Source organism: Eleutherodactylus coqui, chromosome 13, assembly GCF_035609145.1.
Source record: "Eleutherodactylus coqui strain aEleCoq1 chromosome 13, aEleCoq1.hap1, whole genome shotgun sequence".
In the NCBI taxonomy this organism is placed as follows: Eukaryota; Metazoa; Chordata; class Amphibia; order Anura; family Eleutherodactylidae; genus Eleutherodactylus; species Eleutherodactylus coqui.
The window spans coordinates 24,775,270-24,795,897 of NC_089849.1; the positions used below are offsets into that span (position 1 = coordinate 24,775,270).

The 20,628-nt window shown below is 48.7% G+C and overlaps 1 protein-coding gene across 2 annotated transcripts in view; it reads right to left on the reverse strand.

The window, feature by feature from the left end:
* KANSL1 (KAT8 regulatory NSL complex subunit 1) overlaps positions 1-19,234 on the reverse strand; it is a 90,465-nt gene extending 71,231 nt beyond the window's left edge. Inside the window, exons 1-3 of one of the 2 annotated variants that reach the window (XM_066587393.1) lie at positions 19,215-19,234; positions 15,219-15,313; positions 12,271-12,385 (exon numbers count right to left, since the gene is read on the reverse strand). The gene's annotated coding sequence lies outside the window, so the exon portion shown is untranslated. Of the gene's footprint in view, positions 1-10,135; positions 10,279-12,270; positions 12,386-15,218; positions 15,314-19,214 lie in introns of those variants that run through there. The other variant, XM_066587392.1, reaches the window with a different exon arrangement.
* Positions 19,235-20,628: the final 1,394 nt, after the last annotated feature.

Below are 20,628 nucleotides of genomic sequence, written 5' to 3' on the forward strand. Positions count from 1 at the left end.
GGCCTCTCCCCAAGCCGGTCACGGCACGTTTGTTTGCCCGAGGCCGCCTGCGGTGAAATACAGCACGTTGCTAGTTTTCTTCGGCTCGCGGAATCCGCAGTCCGTGGAGGAAATTTTGAAACTACATGTCTTTCAATGGCCGCGTTTTACCGGGGATCATCTGCACGGTCGGCGATTGTGGAATCCGCAATCCCCCCATGTTACAAGCTAAGGCCGTGGTCCCACCTCCAGTCCGCAGGGACCCCACAGGTAGTTTTCAGGACTTCCTCAGTATTGCGCGGGTGATGTCATTATTGTCGCTGCCTCAGGCGGTCTTACTATAGGATATCCTGACATGACCTGTTGGGGGTCCCTGAGCTAGGGGCTCATTCACACGGCACACTCCGTGTCGGACTTTAACTATTTCAATCTGTATTACGGACCAAACAGGACATCTTGCAGGTTTTTTGATGTGCGAGAAAATATCCCAAAAGCCGATCCCTGGGGTTTCATCACTATGTGATATGCACGTTAAAAAAATCTGCGCATAAATACGCCCGTGTGAACAAGCCCTAAGTGAGCGGTCATACGGCGCCATGTAATATGCTGCGTGATTACGCCAGGAGCTCCCATTGCAGCTGCCGTAAACAGCCGACAGAAGCCCAGAATGGAATCAGCGGAACCGATAGCTTGCGTTGTCATGGATACCACTGTGGTGTCCGTTCTACAAGGTCTCCACTAGATGTGGAGTAAGGGACCTTGTAAAACGGACACCAGAGTGGTATCTACGACAATGCAAGCGAATGGTACAGAGACCCCCAGAGACAGACCCCCCGACCGTACCGGAATCAGTGTAGGTTCTGACCCCATGGATCCGTAACCATTGCAGTGTGGGAAACAATGGCTGATTATCAGACGCAGGATTCAGAGTGAAGGACTTATTTGTATAGCGCCAATTCAGCGTAATTTATTTACTCGGATGGCCGAGTTAGCTACCAGAGATTGAACTCGCAACCTTCAGGTCGTGAGCGAGAGCTTAGGACTGCACACTCTGCACCACACGAGGTTTCGGATATAGTCAGACCCAGCGGCCGAGTCAGATTATTGCTGCGCCTACCGTACAAGTATTGCGGTTTGCTGCTTTTTTTGTGCAAAAACCTGTGATAATCAGGTCAACAAACCTGCCATATGACTGCGACATCAAAACACGCCCTGAAGGCCCATCACACCCGACGGAATATTCTGATGCGCAGAAAAATCTGCATATCCGACGCGCGGATACGGAATTGAAATGCATAGTCTTCTGCCAGACTTAGACCCCTAGAATATTCCATATCCCAATTCTCCAGACAGGCACACATCATACAGGACGTCCGTGTCCACCGCCGCCCGGACGCTCCCGATAGACATCTACAACTATTATACCGCCATGAAGAACAGATTTTATGGATGGGACAAAGTTCACGTCTATAAAAGGGGACAGTGATCTGGGATTAGGGCCGCAGCGAGGAGACGCCACGTGTCACATGACAACCAAGCGATACGGCCTGTAGAGTTATGTCCACGGACATCTCATCATGGTGGTCAAGAAGAAAAGAGGCAAAGCCATTCGGGTCAGGAAGAATGGTTACGCCTGCATCAATATCTACAGAGATCATCCAGCTAGCCGAGCATGTTGGGAGTTGTAGTTCAACAGCCAAAGAGTTAGACTTCATCCAAATAAAGCAGCCGTGGAGGAGAAACTGGTACAAATAAAAAGCTGTAGTGTTACCCGTAGCAACTAGATTCTTGACGGGTTGCTATGGGAACGCCGAGTATCATTGACTCATTTATCCTAAATAACCGTGATACGCGCGCCGTATACCATGTTTGGGTTTCCTTCACACGGGGTTTTCAGAAGACCAAAAAAAGAGCCAAAAGGGAAGAAAAAAAAACTACTATGAATTTTTCACATGTATTTTATCAGGCGTTTCTTAAAAGGGCACCAATTACCGGTTCATGCCAAGAGGTGGTGTAACCCTGGCACCAGTATGCCCATTGCCCCCCGGGTTTGCAGCACTGTGACAGACCAAAGACACTTTGGAGGTCCGAGTCACGGAGGCGGGCTGCGCCGGCCTCTCCCCATCATGTACAGCGACGGCCCTCTTCCCCTTTTGTGTATAGGGAGTGAGCCGTCCCGCTACACGACACAGGTGGGGAGAGGCCGTCGTGGCCCACCTCCGGGACTCAGAGTCCCAATCCAAGCCAAATGTCCAGGTACGTCTGGGCAGCATGAACCTGATGACAGCCTCCCTTTAAGGCCTATGGGATAACACCCGAAAGAGAGAAAAGCCACACTACAACCCCAAAAATTATGCCAAAATTTTTGATAAACCGCCAGATATTCGCCATCAGTCAAACCGTGCATTTTTTGTTTCGTTTCTTTTTTCCCCGTTTTTTCTGGTATATTTTTGTTGGCTCCGCACCATTTCTTGCGCTTTTACATCTCGTTCGCGCAGGCGCATCGTTCAATCCATATACAAGCGTATTTTTTATGCATGTAACACCGGCAGCACAAACCCCATTGACTTACATTGGGTTGGTATCCAGACGTGCGGACCATAAATCAATCACCGCAGGTCTTATTTTGGTCCATTCACGTCTGTGGGGTCCCATAGATGCAGCAGGTACGGCTGTGCGCCTATTTACTGCACTTTACGCATGTTGGCCGGAGACAACAACAACATTGTGACATCAATCGTTCGGTCCTGGTAAAAAACACCAGGAGTACAAGTGCAAAAAATATATACAGCATATGCCCCAAATATACATATATACAGGCAGTAAATCCCACAGGCCTAGACGGCGTCTGCCCGTGTGAATGAGCCCCACTGAAAACCAAAGCAGACCGTGGTAAAAACAAATGTGATGATTTCTGGGAGGCCGTGACCCCCTGAGGCTCCCGAACAAAACCCCGGATAAGATAGCACAGCGTGCCGCACTACTCTGTCTGACCTCTCTCATGCTGCCTTTCATTTTCCTCAGGCGCAGCGCCAGTGGGTCTGCCGGGCACCGTTTGCGCCCATCATGCGACGGATCCTTCCTCAGCTGGCATTCTGTTTTTCTACTGCAATGACCAAACAGAAAAATGGTTTGCCACAACGCAGATGTGACGGAAGCCGTAGGCTGCACACAGTACGAGCCATGTGGATGAGATTTTAACAAGTCTCATCCATATGGTGCAGAACACCGCACCCCATCCCCCCCCCCCCTTCTCAGTCAACATCTCAGCTGTTTGCTGTGGATTTCAATGCAAAAGGGGGGAATCCACCCCAAAACCTACATGTAATAAATGCAGATTGTGTGGTGGATCCGGGGTGACGTACGCTGTGCAGATGTAGTCCCATGCGGATCTAGTCCCAGGACGCACTCACACCAGCAGATTTTCTGTCCATAATTCGGACAGCAGAATCCCCACTGATTTGCATTGGGGTCTTCCGCTGTGCGTTGTAATGCGCCGTCGCCCACATGTGCATCCGCTGTGCTTTTAAGCATGTTGCCAAGAGAAAGTTGGTAAAAAAAATAGCATCACCACCTGGGACTGTTTTTCGGCAAACGCATCAAGACGCTCATCGGTGCAGATTTTGATTTCAGCACCTACAGCGGTCTCCCTCACTCCGCAGTTCTTCGCACCGTCGGCGCACCCCTTCACCCACAGCGCCACTTCCGCATCATCAGCCCGTTCAGAGCAGGGGTGCGTATGGAGACGCTGCCCATACACAATGCAGGCACAGAGGAATAGAGCGTGCTGCCATTTATTCCCCCTGCGTATCGATGCGCAGTGCCCACACGCCGGTGTGAATGGAGGAGTCAGAGTCTATTGCCTCAATGTGTGTTAAATACACCCGTGTGAACGAGCCTTTAGGTGCAGAATTGGCTACTGCACAGCTAATGCCCCCCAACATAACCGTACGCCGTGCGATGCTTTGCTGGCCCCATTGAAAACAATGGGTGAGGCGTTCTGCGGAAACGCCAAAAGATAGGACATGCTGTGGTTTTTTCCCGCACTACTCACGTGTCTGACCCCGTTCCATATTCCTGCGGCTCGCAACACACAATTCTCGCACAATTGTCTCGGCGGCGTGAAAGTGGCCTTATGCTGTAGTAACACGGGCAAGAGAGTTGCGCGGCATAGCACACGGACGCAGCGGTTAGCGCACATTACAAGTCCCATCAAAATAGGACAACACCCCATGCAGAATCGCACATGTAAATTAACCAAAGATAATGGAATAATGGGCTAGTCAAGGAGCATTGTTCTCACCTGTGTGTAAACAGGGAATCCTGCCTTGTGTTTAACCCCTTAGGGTGTTACTAGGATAGGTCACCACTTTAGGATTAGTGGGGGTCCGAAGGTCGGACCCCTGCCAACCCCAAGAAGCTTTGACACTTTTTATGTCCCTGCATAGGAGGACAGGGTTTCAGGGACACAACTAGAAGGCGACTGCACATTCATATCTCTATTAGCAGCCGCCATAAACCGTCACTTGTCATTGTACAGTAAGGGTACCGGCACATGGGAGAGCTAAAAAGTTATGCCCGAAATACCCAGGTGCAACTCTGATTGGCCAGCACATGGACATCCTATGCGTCTGATGTCCGACTTCAGATGCGAGGGTGCCATTTCCACCTGATCTTCAGACCAATTTTTGAGTCCGAAAACCGACCAGAAAAGACATTCATGTACCCCGAGGGGGCATTTACCTCTGCTGTCAGGAGCCGCTGCCAGTTCCCCTTCCAGTGTGTTCACACTGAAGGACCTGGCACTGCAGTGTAGCATTACTCCTCCTCTGGCCACTGACTCTGTGGCAGCACTGAGCTCATCTACATGTGTCCACAAAGGGTCCTTATAACTAGGAATGGCCACAAGGGGTCAAGCCTAACAATGAAGGGCAGTAGATTCAAGAGAGGCCACAAAGGGGCCCTCTACTATGGGAGAGTTACTGAGAGAAGCATTGGGGTTAGTCATAGCCGGTCATGGCAGTCTTGGCCCAGATAGAGAAGTAAAACAAAAACGAACATCACCAATGATCACTGGAAGTAACAGCACTGTAATCACTATCAGCATATACAGCTGGTATCCTGGCTCATAAGGCCTCATGTCCATGGGCGGGTAGGAGCCTGCAGCGGAATCCGACCCTGCCCGCAGCCGAGGACCCTACCTACCTGTCTGGGTCTTTTTTTTTCTGTACTGCGGATGTGTGCGGAAGTGACGGCCGGCGCACATGTGCAGTACAGATTTAGTTTTACAACTCCTGCTTTGCCCCAGAATGTCAATAGCAGACGGGCCGCGGATCGGACGAGTTCCACTGACTACAATGGAAGCCGTCCCCACAGAATCCAGGAGCCTGTTGCGATTTGTTTTCTGCATGCGGAATCCGGAAAAAACAAATCCGCACGTGTAGATTGAAGTACAGACGCTGTGCTTCCCTACGGCGTCTCGATCCGCGGATTCCGCAATTCAAATCCGCCCGTGGGCATGAGGCCTAAAGCCCCATTTAGACACAGAGTATCGCTCGAAATTCGGTATAAACCAGCTGATGGGAACCTCAGAATCTGGCAAATAGGGGTTCTATAGTGCAAACAAAGCCCTATATACATTTGGTATCGTCATCATCCTCGCCTTGTTCTAACCCTCATCACCTGGGCTGGAGCCTCACCTGGGGCAGAGGCCGGTCTGTGTACCTGGTTTTGTGGTTGCTCCCGTCCAGGAGGAGTTCCTGCAGACAATGGTGCAGCCGCGGGCGTGTAGCCTACAATGATCACACCTGTACGGCATCACGGCACTCCCTGAACAGGGCCATCACTCACCGGCGTGCCGTCTGATCAAGTCACTACCATAAAGATAGGTGATAGAGTCTGATCAGTGAGGGTCTTGCCACTGAGCCCCCACTAATCCTGAGAACGGGGGTCCCGTGTTTCCGTCTCCTCCTCACTGCACCCCCTGCAGAGAGGAGGAGGAGATTAAATGGAGTACTGGGGCCGCTTCATGCACCTTCAGTGGGAGATAGAGTGCTTGTACTCCGATATCTCCGTCAACCCCATTGAAATAAAAGGCATGGCACCACACGTGCGACCGCCGCTTTAGGCTGCCTTCACATCAGTATTGCCCATTGTATCCAATGGGGTGGGCAAAGCATCGCATTGTGTGCCAGGTTGCACACGAGTTTGGGAAACACTCCGCGAACCTCCAACACAGCCACGTCGGAGGATCACTACTTCCCCAAAGTGATGCAAGACGCACATTGGCAAGCGAGATATTGGGCCAAGTTTCATGGCCCGACATTGCACTTCCCATGTGAAATTAATCCCGCAGATGATTCCAGCCATGGGAGCAGCGGCGTCTGCACGTACTTTCGTTTTCATCCGTACTATGGATGGTCCGCACGGTTCGCGGTCGGACATGTGCAGTACAGATTTTTTCTTAAACTCTTGCTTTTTCCGCGTTATCACTAGGCAATGTCAATTGTGGAAGGGCCGCAGATCGGACGGCTTCCATTGACTTCAATGGAAGCCATCCACGCAGAATCAGCGCAAAAATGGAGCATGCGGCGATTTTTCTCTCCGCTTGCGGAAGCCGTAATTGGTTTCTGCAAGTGTGCAGGAAGAATCGATTCCCCATAGCATGCTATTGGCCGTACTTGCTGCGGATCTGCAAAAATCTGCCCATCAGCAGGAGGTCTTATTCGTTTTTTTTTCACGACTTCAGGTGAAAGCAGTGACGAGAAGAGGGGAACATGGAAGCCCCATTCTCGTGATCGGTGGGGGTCCAACTGCTGGGTTCCCCACTGATCTGGATATCAGAGATCCCCATTTCCCTCATAGTTACTTCCGCTCCATTCATCTCTGTGGGATTGCCTGAGATAGTTGTCTCAGGCAATCCCACAGGGAACGACCGCCGGCTTACCGTGAATGGAGTCGCAGTACCGGCGCGCGCCATTCCAGCGAGCGTCACTAACGAGTGCAGACGGAGAGCGCCGGAACTGCGACTCCATTCACAGTAAGCAGGCGGTCGTTCATAAGTAAACAACGGCCTGGTTACACGGAATGATACGGCGTTCGGTTTTCTACACGCAGTAACTGAACAACAAATGAGAAGTTGAATACGGCTCGCCCGTCGCTGCAGCATTTACACCGAATGATCATCCTTCAGATTCTCGCTGGATAGTAGGAATCCGAGCCGTAACCGTTCCGTATAAAAGCACCTCAGGGAACCTTTCACACAAGGGGAATATTTCTGCAATGTGCCATGGGATTTGCCGCTGCAGAAATCCGCACAAAAAAAATCTGCAAGTCTATATGTGGATTTCTGCACAACATACAAACTCCATGCAGATGTTGTCCTCAGTGGGATTTAAGGCCTCATGTCCACAGGCAGAATTGAATAGCGGAATCCACGTGGGTCACCTGCCGTTCAATATGTCCGTAGACCACCATTGGGCACCTGCAGGTATTTAAATACCTGCAGATGATATTTTTTTCCCCACAAGTGGATCACACGTGGGGGAAAAAGCGCAGCATGCGCCATTTGAGTCAATGGAAGCCATCCAGTCCGTGGCACGCCCGCAGCTGACACAGTGGACCTGCCACAGGTCCGCGGGAAAGCCGGAGATTTAAAAACAGAGACGCAGGAAAAAAAAAAAAGACACGGTGTGCCAAGCGCATCAGGCATGCAGAAGTAGATCCAGCCGCGACGGAGGAGACCCGCGCCACATCCGGACAGGCGAGGAAATGTCTTTTTTGCCTCATGTCTGCGGGCACGGCAGGAATCTCCACTCAGAACCCGTGCGTGCCCGTGGACACGAGGCCTAAACCCGAGACCCCAGCGCTGCAAGCTGCTCCTACACATACGTTCACAAACGCCGCATCTGAAATTGTGGCCTGTTAGCGTGATGTCCAGCAGCGTTGTTGAACCCCTTGTCCAGCGTTTTCTAATGCACCCTCTCAGTGTGATGGGTGAGGAGGTGCGTTAAAAAGGGATAAAACAAAAAAAGCAGACAGCGCTTGTTAAAAAACGCCACATTCGAGAGCTAGTCTATGAAGCCCAAGTAAAAAGTGGGCTGTGAGCGGCGTAAAGCAATTTCGAACTGCGTTTTCAAACGTATTCGACGGCAGTTTTTAATGCACCCCATCATTGTGATGGGTGATGAGGTGCGTTAAAGAGCGCTGAACCACACTAAAATAGAGCAGATGGCGTACGAAAACCGTGGCATTTGAACGCTCCTCTGAAATCAATGGAGGCGTCTTACAGCGTTTAGCGCGGCATTACAAACACTGAAAAAAAACGGTCTGTGCGAGAGGCGCCCAAGGCAAGAATGCTAACCACTGAGCCACCATGACATATAACATGAAATATAAAGGACAGACTTCTACTTCTCCCTTCTGCCGGATACACTTCTGCGTATGCTTCCAAAAACTGCATTAAAAGCTGCCGTGGCCCCCCCCCCCCCCCCCCCCAAAAAAATGCTGTGAACGAAAGAGCACCCTAAAAGGTGCGTTCACTGATTTTGGTACCGATCTGCAGCAAATTTCCACCTTCATTTTGAATTTATTCGAAGGGCGAAATCTGCTGCGGATCGCCACTAGTCACCCCACTACCGTACGCAACGGCGCACCCATCTCCCACTGTAGAACTAGTACCCGCACACACCAAAGATGCTCAGTTGCGCCCGACCATTCAATAAATGATCATTTCCACTTTTCTCGCTTTGTGCATTCGCACGGCGTCTCGTCACGAACGCTCAAAGTAATGACTGATGTTCCAACGAGCCTTTAGACACGGCGAGTAAAACTTCCCGGCCCGGATTCTTCTTGAGTGCCTCTGCACACCGAGCGCTAGCTCTAGTCTTTGTTCTCTACTGTACAGCCCTGCAGGATATGTTGACACTATAAATAAAAGCACACTGTCAGCAGCTGCAGCGGTGACCACTAGAGGGAGCCCCCCACACACCAGGAATGCACCAAAGAGCCTCCCGCGCACAACACAAACAACCTTAGGGAGGGGCGTGATGTCAGAGCGAAGCAAAGCATGCAGGGAAATGTAGTCCTGGCAGGCACAATGCAAAACAAGCATGCTGCTGCCTACAGTGCAGCATGTTCCTGCTTACAGATAGGAGAGGACTGTGCCATAAACCAGCACTGCAGCGCCCTGTGACATTGCAGATCAGTGGGCCTTTATTTCCAGAGGTGGGAGTCACGCTCTTCCACGGCGCATAGGAGTTGTTAGGAACTTGACGGGTAACGCAGAATGACAGCTGTGGACAGAAGAGCTTGCAATCCAACACAGACGCATAGGTCGTTCTAGGCTGACAATGCAAATGACTTACAGTATAGGTCATTATATATTCCCGCTGCGAGAATTAAAATCGGATTTCCGCCAATTTAAAGTGGTCCTAAAAGCACAATACCCTTGGGATTAAAGCCGTCCCCGTTGCAATCACTCTACGCACTGGCGTCTATGGGATCATCATCTCTATATGATCCGGGGGTGTCCTGGTAATCTGCAGGCAGGGGGTTCATTGTGCTAATGAAAAACAAAGCACACATCGTCGGAGTCTGCAATTCTATCACATTACTAGGTCACAGTACATTAGGCAAAAACCCAGCCTGCCCCCATAACATTTTTTTTTTCCGCCAGCGTGCCCGTTTATGCCCTCGTTAAATTGGCATCAGCTCAAAAGCAGTTAAATATCATATCAGCCCCGTTAGAAGCCCATCTAGCATAGGTTACATAAGAGTTGGATTTCCTCAATATAAGATCTGCTGCAACGTTGTAGAAGCAGAAGCCCAAAAAAAACCAAAAGAGGGCAATGCCATCATGTTGTAAGAGGAGAAAAAAAAAACTACAAATCCCATAATGCCCTAAATAAAAGGAAAAAGTTACATAAATACGTAGTTTTTAAAAGTGTAATCATGAGTCGGGGTCGTGCGAAAAGGGGTGGAGGGGCTCGTCTGCAGAGCTTACACTTTTGCAGCAGAATTGCGGGGGTTGGTGGGGAGGTTCCTTAGCATGGCAGGCTGACATGGAGGGAAATTCCAAAACAATAGAGGTGAGGAAGGCGTGTACCCACAGCAAATGGGTAAGGAAGCCCTACGAAAAGGCAAAGCGGGTACTTACAGGCAGACGAGTGGGCGCTCCTGGGTGCAGGCGAGAGAAAAGCTGCAGATCTCAGCACAGAGGCGACACAGATCATTGCTGCTGCCTCTGAATCATATTCCAGCTTTGCACTAACCACACACAAGCTGCACTAATGTGAGCTTCTGCAACACCCCCTCCCCTCTCCACAACACCAGGATGAGTCCATGCGACTCCCAGGGGAGGAGACCAGGCAGAGCCAAGGCTCACCGCCACAATGCCTGCTGCAAAGCAGCGTCAGGGTAGGCCGGCCCGCTCCGCCTGGCATCGCATTCATCCTGATACATAGTAGCGAAGCAGAAGGACTAAGCCAGCGGCATTTGCAGTCGTGCGAAGGCAGCTCTACCCTTTGTGCAGCCTCAATGGTATTTCCAACTGCTGCTTGCTCAGAAAAAAAAAATGGGAGTGCAGTACGGCTGTGACCACCGGAGGGCAGCAGAGCTAACACAACGTGTCATATGCTGGGAGTTCATTTAATACGGGTCCTATTATGCAACAGGCACGTAATGCAAGGATCGCCCGACATAAGAGGAATTCTCATGGTATACTCAATCCGGACGACGAAGAAGAAGCGGCGGGACAAGATCTAAACGCAAGAACATGGAGCGGAAATGCTGCAGGTTTTCAGTACGGAGCGGCACATAGAAATGCCACGGCAGATTGTACAAACTAGTCCAAATGCTGCGCAACTTTTTCTCATGAACCGATTCACGGTGCGGATTTTTGCGCCGATTTCAGTGTAGAGGGGAGAAAGGGACAACGAAATCCGGATATTTCCACCATGTGCAGTTATTCTAAAGTACCGTTCACACAGACTTGCGCAGATGACTACAAACTAAATCCGCAGCGCAGTTCATAGCAGCGCTCATGTTCATCCTTGATGCAGATTCAATGGCAAACAATTTGCATGTGCCCGAGCCCTTAATTGGGGCTGATTCGCAAACAGATCGGCGGCGTCGCAAACAGATCGGCGTCGTTAAATAAAAATCCGCATTACGATGCAGATTCCACATTAAAAAAATGCGTCCGTGGATTAGTCCCATCAAAAGGGAACTAATTTGCATGCGGACAAAAAAAAACCCAAAACTGTATCCTTGTCTCATCCATCCCATCCATGGCAGTGCTTGCCCAGTCGCCCACCGTCTCTGCATACTGGCCTCCAGCAATGACAGTGATTTGGCTGCCATGGTCTTATGTCCACACAACACATCGTCATTGGAGGCCAGCATGATGGCGGACCAGGTAAAGTGTGTATACTGCAGTGGTCTTCAATCTGTAGCTTTCCAGCTGTTCCTAAACTACAACTCCCAGCATGCCCGGACAGCCAAGCCACGGGTCGGAGATCGGTGCTACATAACAAGAGTTCCACAATGGTGACCTGTTGTAATGACAACCACCAGTTACACGCAGCAGATCCTCATTCATTATAGTGTTTGGCCTCCGCCACTTTAGCTATGTGTCGGACGGGGAAAAAAATGGGTGACCGCATGCAGGCGCATAATATTCAGTGAGGCAGCACAATAACGAGTTTTTACATGCAGACACGGACTGCGTGAAAAAAAAAAAAAAACATGGCATGTCCTATTCTTGTACGCATCACGGACACACGTCAAGTGTGTCGGAGGCCTTAGAATGATATAAGGATCCTTATCCAGACTTGTGATTCAGGGCTAACCACAAATCAAAATATATGTAGATGGGGGTCATCATCTGGATGCAATAGGGGTCCATGACGACTTCTGGTAAAATCATGGATGACTTCAATGTTTCCCCATGGGGGAGAAGGCACCTGACAATAGCAAAAACTTTGCAAGTGTCAAAAAACTTTCTCCTATAGGGGCACATTGTGGTCACGGGCAGTCGTAGTAACCCACGATTTTTCAGCAACTGTAAGCTTCTATAGAGCCCGAATCTAAAGGAGATGCAGTAGTCCATTCTTAAACATGATCATACATAACAATGAGTAGTAGATACATCAGATGGCGTCTAGAAGCGAACAGATGTGATACATAAATCAGTTCTTCGGACTAAGCCATAGCTTTACAGTCGCTGCACAGAGACCCTGATGTGATGTCCGATTGGGGCAAAACGAAAGAAAATCAGTCTTTTCTGGTTACCTGCATCCAGAAGATCCACATGTTGATGGCAAGCAGTTTTAGTCCGCATGTAGCCATGAAGCTGAAGTGACATACCAACAAGCCAACGGAGGCATCCAGCTCGGCCAGAGCACATCTGTAGGAATAAGAGGGGAGAAGCAAATAATTAACATCAATGAAAGGGGGAAACGTGCCCAAAGCAAATCCACCAACGGGGCATGCTGGGGGCAATAGTTCCACAACAGCTGGAGATTGCTGCTAGAAGTCCTAAAGAACAGTAATGGTCCTTTTATATGACCTGCCAATGACTGGCGATGGGTATGACAGTTGGCGCTCGTTACAGGGGCAGATTATCTATGGGGGACGTCCATCATTTACCCCCATTTATACTAATACAGGGGATGTGCAGGCAAGCAGCAATCAGCAGAAAAATTAGTATTTGCTCATTAGTCGGCTGATCGTTGGTCCCTTTAGGGACCTTTCACACAGACTGGAATAGACCGCACAACGCACCCCAAGCCACGGGAAATTCTGCAGGTTTTGATGCGGAATTAAAAATGCCTTAAAACCCGCCTGCGATTCCAGATCAAAATCCGCCGTCAGACCTTCGGATTTTGGGGTGATATTCTGCAGCTGCAGATTCGGCTGCGTCCTATAGCGTAATTGCGTCTCGTGTGAAAGGTCCCTTCCACAGCCCGACTGTCAGGTGAACGAGCGCTCAGAGGACACTTAGGCTAATAATTGGCCTGTGTAAGGCTGGGTTCTCACACGCCGGAATCCTGGCGGAAATCTCGCGGTTTGGCCGCAGCGAAAAACTGCAAGATTTCCGCTGGGAAAGCCCTGCCTCAAAACCCGTAGCACCTAGCACTTTTCTGCTGCAGCCAGTGGTCCTATAGAGGAGAGGCAGCCGCAATGGAAAAAAAAAATGAACAAGCTGCGGCCAAGGAATCTGCACCGCAACACCGGCTTTACAGCGATGGATTCGCCATCCCATGTGGACGAGATTTCTGAGAAATCTCGTCCACATGGCTGGCTAATCCCACGATTAGAGGCCGCAGGCAGATTCCGGACGGAATTCTCGCGGCAAATCCACCCCGTGTGAACCCGGCCTCAAAGGACCATAAAGTCAACAGTGTTTAATAGTGTTTTTCGCTGCGTATTTTGTGGAATTTGTCCATAGCGCTTTCCTTTCTCTGGACGGGGTGGTTGTGGGTCATAAATGCTGCAGCCATGTTTGCTTTGGCGCAACAACAAAAAAAATGGCAGAGAGCTTAAAAAAACAAAAAACAGAAAAAACACAGAACATGTGAATAAAACTGCCTAACATCGAGCAATGGCAGAAAATGCCGGAGAAAACTGGTATTTTGCCTCAAAACACTATGGGGCAGATTTCTTAGAGTAGCTGAATGATACATCTGTCATGTCTTCACCCCGTCTGGTCTAACTTTATATTACTTATTAGTTGGCATTTGGGACAATTTTGGCGCACAGTACTGCACTGAGGCCACGCCCCCTCTTCACGAAGCCACACCTCTTCCAAGACAAGTCGTATAAAAAGTGTCGGAAAGAGTCTAAAAAAATAAATGATAAATACGATGCAAACCATGCAAGACTATTTTCTGGTGAAATTAGCACCAGAAAACTAGCGGATCTTCCAATAATAAGTCTACCGCACTGCGTGAGAGCGTCCTGAGGCTAAATTCACACGGGCGAGTGCGATATCAGGCCGTGTATCACAGTCCGATATCGCACTCGCCAACATGCGATTTTTTTTTTTTAATACCAAAACCGCCTCGCATCACTTTGAGAAAGTAGCCACACTCCACCGCGGCGGAGGATCGCTGAGTGTGTCCCATGAGAGACCTAGCACGTGGTGCGATGCCGCCGCGGCCCCATTGCAAACAATGGGCACGCACATAGACAGGATGTATGACCACATTCAAAAGAATGGAGCTCATATTCGTGCGTAATTTATGCCTCTCACAACACACAAATCTTGAAAATTGCTTTAAGCGGTCTCATGAAGACAATCCCAGCACTAATAAGACTTATGGACGTCATAGAGGGGGTCCCCAGCCTAGGACCCCCTTTGTGAGCCAGAACATGGCGTTTCCCCCCCCCCCCCAGTATAATCTCAGATCTGGGTAAATGTCTGATGGGGGGCTATAGAAGTATATGAAGTTCTCCACACAAATCGGGCCTCCTATCAAACCTGCTTAACAACACAGCAACCAATCAGAGTTGAACTTTCATTTCTAACCTTCCCCTGGATGAATGAAAGCTGCACTGTGATTGGTTGCTATGGGCAACGAGGCCTAGTCTGCTGTTAGACACTCTTGATTTGCTTTTCTGTGGTGATCTCCAAATGCATTTTCTGCCCAAAGACCTACGTTTTAACAAAAAACCCTGAATGCTAAGACTCTCTGTACAGCGCTGAGGAATATGTTGGTGCCATATAAGCAACAGAATAAAAGAATTATTAAACCACCCCCTATGGGCGACGCATAATGGCAGCCATCTCTGTAGTCTGTTTTTAGCCTACATGGTCAGTTCCCTTCAGCAGGAAGTTATATAACCCCCAACGGGTCTAACTGCTCTAGCGAATGGGGGAGATTTATCAAAACTGGTGCAGTTGCCCATAGCAACCAATCAGATTGTAGCTCTCATTTGTCTCAGGGACCTTCCTAGAATGAAAGAACCTATCTGATTGGTTGCTACGGGCAGCTGCCCCGCTTTCAATAGTTTTGATAAGTGCTTCCCAATCTTTCTTAAGGGGTGGAGAAACTGCGTTATTCACGGCAAATTATAAAATAACGGACGGCCTGTTTTTTCAGCCACTATTATTATTTGGAGAATATGAAACCATTAATATCATCTAGGGGATCATGCTGGGGGTTGTGATCCAAGAACAGCCGCCCGAGCAACAATCCGCGCGTTTATTTCCCCAAACCCAAGCCAAGTACACTTACCGCTCTGATGGTTGCGACATTCCGTGTTCCACACAATTCCGATTCCCAATTTTTTTTTCAAGTTAATATCTACGGAACACTTGGATGTTTTTGTCCTAAAAAAAACAAAAGAAAATTCAAAAGGGACATCAGCAAATTATTTTCTGCCGAGATCTAACGCAAGCAAAAGTCTATCGACAGCATTTAGGCCGGCTTCACAATGGCGAGAAAATTGTGCGACATTTGTACGTTGCGAGACGCACAAGTCTTGTACAGATATGAAACCCAATGGGTTCATTCACATTCACAATGTTTTCCTGCATGGCACCACGTTGCAGCACGTCCTATCTTTCGGCGATATCGCCCACTGTTTCCAAAGGGGGCGGCGGAGGCAGATGTGCACCAAAATCCGTGTCACAATCCACGCAAATGCTGCGGATTTTGGCGTGGATTTTTCATAGCAGTAAAATCCACCGTAATTTCCGCTGTGCGTGAACGTATCCAAAGGGGATCTACACACATAACAGATTTGGCGCCCATTGTCTACAGTGGAAAAATACGTACCGAAATCCATGTCAAAGTCCACATGAACGTCTGTACTGCAGCGGACTTAATTCACATGGGCGCATTTGTGCTGAGTAGAACGTGCGTAATTTTTGCACACGTAATACTCAGAATAAAACCCGTTGATTTCAATTGGTTTGTTCACATGTGCGTATTTATACATGCGATATACGATCGCGTGAAAAAAATGCGCAGCGCGTCTTATTTTTGTGTACGTTACGCACTGCAAAAGACCACTGAAGTGAATGGGGAGGTGCGAATACACGGGAAACCTGCGGATTCACTGCATACTTGTGCTGCCAATCAATGGCCCATCTGTGCATGCGCAAAAGCGCAGTGTATTCGCGCACACAAAAACTCGCAAGAGCAGCGAAGTAGGCAGGTGATTTTAAGTTGTATAAATATGCAGTGCATTTGCAAGACCGAAACCCGCATCCGCTGTGTGAACGAGCGTTAAAGGCGTGAAATCCGCTGTAGATCCTTGCCAAAATCAGCACCACATGGATGAATTTTGGCGCGTGCGTTTCTGCCACGGAAAATCCACACCAAACCCGTTGTGTGTGAACATACCTTTAGGGCCTTTTCACATGGGTGTTATTTTCTGTCTGCATTAAGGGTACATTCACACGGGCGGGCTCAAAATCGGGCCAAGAACTAGCGCGTTTCACACGCGGATGCGAGACGGTTTTCATTTTTAAAAAACCCTAACATCGCGTCTGTGAAAATGTAATCCTCAGGCGCGAATTTCACACGTTTCCATGCGACGTCTTTAACGGTCCCATTGTAAACAATAAATGAGGCATTCCGAAAGAACGCCAAAAAAAAGATTGGACATGCAGCAATTTTTAACCTCCCAGCTGTAAGAAAAAAAAATAAATTAATGAATGGAGCTCATATTTGCGCAAATGTTGAGCGTCTTGCAACGCACAAGATTCAAACGAGATTCGCGCTCTTGTGAATAAGCCCTTAGCTGACATGATGTGGATTTAAAACTGTTGTACTTATTTGTGCGTTTTTACGTGAATTGATGGTTGGCATTAAAAAAAAAGTCACTTTATGTCCTATTTTGGTTTTTTATCCATGGACCAAAATCACCCATTAAAGTCTATGGGTGCGTAAAAAAAAAAAAAAAGTGAACATGCCTTAAAAAACGGATGCAACACGGACGTAAGAAACTGCACACAGCAGCAAAAACGTATTTAAGGCCTCATTCACACGGGCGATCAACTTTAACGCTGTCCGGATTGCTGGCAAAATTTGCATCAATGAAGAATAGCCGTGATCGAGTCCCGAGCTTAATTTGCGTTTTTTCGTCCATCCACACGGGCGTATCGCGTGCAAAATACGCTGCAGTGTTGGTCGACAGTAATCCGCGGTATGACTTTTAATAAACTCACTCCCCCTCCCTTTTTTTCAGCTCCCACAGGAGTCTATGGGAGCTTCCAGCATTTTTTGTCAAAAAATTGACACAGCGTGAAAAATCGGCGATTGAAAACGGTCGCCAATTTCACGTTTTGACGGTGCGAAATACACAGCGTGGCAAATGGTGCTTTTTTAAGGACCGAAATTGCGTACGCCCGTGCGAATGAGCACTTAATCTCTAGCATGCCCATTAGAGTGACCAATAGTTGTTGGGCTCGTTAGGCCAAAGCTACAGCAAGTGTAGACCGCCACGACGTCGCGGTCGCACGTGTGCAGTTAACAGGTATTCCAGGACTTTGATGCTGATGGGCCGTTCAACGAGCGATGCACCCCCTTCATTGTTTTCATTCGCACGTTTTTTTGCGTGCGTTTTCTGCCAATTTTCTTTTTCTATAGAAATACCTGTGCAAAAATGTGAAAAAACTTCAAAGCTGCGTCCCGCTTCCTCCGCAACAAATGCCACGGACTCAAAAAACGCACGAATAAAAAGCAAACCACCAAAAACCGTTTGCGGCGTTTTCATATTACCAAAAAAAAATTAGGGACGGATTCACACGAGCGTATTTGCGCACGAAAACTCTGTGCGTAACACGCAGAAAATAGAGCCCATTGACTTCAATTAGTCTGTTCACATGCTCGTATCCGGTGTACGCAATTCCGTCACACAGAAAATTCGCAGCACGCTCTATTTTCTTACCCATATACATGGGACATTTTGAAATCACAAAACTATTGGCCATTTTAATGGCAGCGAGCATCGATGTTTTTTTTTGCAATTGCGCACGAATGGCGCTTGTAAGAATCACAGTAAAATACGCAGAGGTGCACGCAAATACGTAACACACTTCCGCCAATATGTGTACGCTCATGTGGCTTAATAATTGCCCATTATTCCCTATCGGAGCAAAAAAAAAAAATGACATTGCGCAGACGTAAATGTGCGAATTAAATGCGATTTTCTTTTTTTTTTTTTACTATTGGAAATACATGCGTGAAAAATCGCAACTTCGGAGATGTTTTGTTATTATAAGCAAAAATCGCAGGCTTAGGATGGGGACATTTCGTCCGAGTTTCTGGGACCGCTATCGCACTCCCCCGCGTGAAGGCGCCCTAATCCGTATCCGTCTAATAGATAATAATACAAAACTCAAATAGGTCACGCTGCGCTTTTAAAAAACAACCGTCAAAAATACGCCCACGCGAATCGAGACAACGATTTACATTAGCTCCATATTACGGTCCGCAAAACACGGACCAAATACTGCGGTAAAATCCGCGACCCGATCTGACTGTGGTGCAGATTTATATACATTTTTTTAACGGCTGGAAGCGTCCGTGTGCGACTTTAAAAATCGTTTCCCTCTTTCCTCCTCTATCATACGTGTCCTAAAAAATATATATATATATTCTAGGGTCTTTACAAATTTTGCGCATTTATAAAGCTCCCGTGACTTGTTTTTTTGCAGACATATGACTATGTTGGGGGGAAAAAAGTGGGCGTGGTGTCCGATTTCGAATATATATATAATATATATGCATGAATGTACATTTGCGCAGAGGACTTTCTATATGATTACATATAAATCTGCAGAATTACATATATGTGCGCGTTCGTATTGCTAATCCTATATCTGCTCGCATGACTTGATCTAGCAATCCGCACAATTCTACGTGTTTGTATACATGCATCTGCTGGCACCTATATACATAGGTGCCCGACCCATCTCCCTGTAGATTAACCCTTTCCTGCCCTGCGATCCTAGCATGCCCTCCTGTCATGTACCAGCTGCATCCTGCCCTGGCACAGAGTACCAGAGCCCAGCTGATCATACAAAGTTCCAGTATCTGGCCTGTTTATTGCTGGGGAAGACAGAGGCAGATATTAGAGCCATTCTGCACAGCCAGCACTGCAATACTCCACAGCTGGCCTGCTACTGCTTCCCTGCATGCCCAGGGGTGCCCCTCTGCCCCCACCCAGTGCCACCTGGTGCGTGAACCCCACTCCCCACGCACCCCTCTGCCTGCACCTACCTGCACAGCTCAACCAGGGCTGCTGGCTACGGCCTCTCCCATCTCCCTCCCCTCGGAGATTCTCATTAGAGGATGGTGCGGAGCTCGTCGTCGGATTGGCTGAGGAGCTGTCAGTCAAGCCGATGTGGGCGGGGCTGTGGGCGTGGTTGAGTGCCGTTACTGTGTCCCTGGTTCAAGCTTGTTGGGGGGGGGGCAGCATGTCATGTATGAGAGTGACCCCTGACTGTGTGCCCATGCCACCTCTGTATGCCCCCTCTGTACCCTGTGTGTAGGAGGGAAGGGGCAGCAGCAGGGGGGAGCATGCACCCTAAACCCCCTAGAACACATCACATTTCTGTGCCCCAAGATTTAGGGGGTCAAAATGATGCTATACTGACTCTTCACAGCAGTCCTGCTGAACCTCAGAGCTTCAATCACCATTCAGCCCCCCTTCTGTACTTGGGACCATCAGAGCAGGCCCCATACAGCACACCGGGCCTATGTTTACATTGGTAGCCGGCCGTAGACGTAGTCGGCGCTCATCCTGCTCCGCTGCGCCAAAAAATTAATTTCCTACGGGACGTTTACTGCTTTTTAAATAATCGGTCACACAGCCACCATTTACATTGTTAATAAAGTATGTGCCCCCCCAGAAGCTGGATGTCCGGCCCGGCCCGGAGACTCTTTGCCGTAGACGTAACGATCTATCGTGATCCAAAAAGTGCGCGTACGTTTTTCTACATGTCCTGCAAATTGCCATATCTCCCGCAATATAATATGTTGTGATATACCGTATCCTTGCGGCCATATATCACCCCTGCAGCCGGCATATTCAAATCCGTGTAAGGGTTCAAATAGTTGCCGAAAGTAGTCGTGAGGTGTTAGTCACGAACGACTGTTGTTTGTGCGCTTTTATACACAGCGGTTGTTGTTCGCGGTTGCTGAAGCGCACATTTCCTCGCAAAGTTAGTCGCCAAAACACGAACGATTGCCTGTTTACACCAGATGAGAATTAATCAACCAGCGACTACTTTCAGGTGAGCTGAAATGAAGCGACTAGCGACAGGTGAACACATTTTCACTCGTCCCCCGGGCGAGGGAATCACGGGCCAATGTTGCCCTCGCCATCCATGTGGGGGCCGCGTGGATGTGAGGCGATTTCATGAGTAAACAGCCTGGCATCACTTCGGGAATAAAGGGAACCTCCGCCGCGGTTGAGGATGGCGGAGTTCTCCCATTGAGAACAATGGGGCAGTGATGCGAGATCACGCTGCCAGATAGAACATGGCGCAAATTGTTTCTCGCGTAGCATCACATTGCGGTGCTATGCGGGAAAAAAATTCGCTCATGTGTATGACCCCATTCAAAAGAATGTGGTTCATATTTGTGCACAAATCTTGCGCAATTTTCTCGCATCTAGGCCGGTTTCACACAG